Raw genomic sequence first — 864 nt, forward strand, 5'->3', positions numbered from 1 at the left:
GCTTCCGCCTCTCGTTCTCCTTTGGGCCGGAACTTGGGCTTAGCCTCAGCTTCTTCCTCAGCCTTTTTCTTGGCCAGAAGTTCCTCTAGGGATAATGGCTGGGCCGTAGGCTTCTCATCACCATGTTCATCCTCGTCATCCTTCTTAGAGTCTCTGTCTTTCTGAGATTTAAAATCTTTTCCTCGTCCAGGAGATAAACTGGATCGTTTCTGGTCCTTGTCCCGTCTGTGCCCATCCTTGTCCTGAACTTGGTCCTTCTTACTCCAATCCCGCTCCTTATCTCGCTCTCGGTGCCGGTGCCGTCCTTCTCTTTCCATAGACTTGGACCGGGAACCGGAGCGAGACCGCTGGCTGCCCCCTCGACGCCTGTCCCTTGACCGATGCCGCTGTCTATCTTTAGGAGGGGGAGATTTCCGATCCCGGTCTCTATCCCTTTCTCTGTCAGGTGGCCGAGATCACTTCCTTCCTCCTTGGAAGGTGACACATCACGGTCCTTCTTATCAGCCAACTCTCCTGCCATCCATTTATTAGTATAGATTGCCTTTCTGTGGTTACTTGTTGGGGTCCAACCCCAGCAGGTCCAGGGGTTCCCAAAGGTGTGGACGGAGTCCACGAAGAAGGATGACACGGAGGCAGCATTCAGTTGATCATCATAGCTAGGTTCTCTAGCCCGGATCTCCAGCCAAGTTCTGCTTTATTGTCTTATTACATCTGTATTTATACCAGTTGATTTTAATCCTATCAATTCTATTTCAAAGGTTAGGGCATTTCTTATCTCCATTCCAAGGTTACTCTATTGTTCTATTAAGCTAATTGAAGGAGAGTATCCTAAGTAAAGATTATGTAGCTTAAGCGTGATTGTTT

General features: G+C 48.7%; 1 pseudogene; it reads right to left on the bottom strand.

The window, feature by feature from the left end:
- Window positions 1-520, bottom strand: part of LOC102759426 — a 2,795-nt pseudogene extending 2,275 nt beyond the window's left edge.
- Between the last annotated feature and the right edge of the window lie 344 nt (window positions 521-864).

This window comes from Myotis davidii, unplaced genomic scaffold (genome assembly GCF_000327345.1).
Source record: "Myotis davidii unplaced genomic scaffold, ASM32734v1 scaffold108, whole genome shotgun sequence".
Taxonomy (NCBI): domain Eukaryota; kingdom Metazoa; phylum Chordata; class Mammalia; order Chiroptera; family Vespertilionidae; genus Myotis; species Myotis davidii.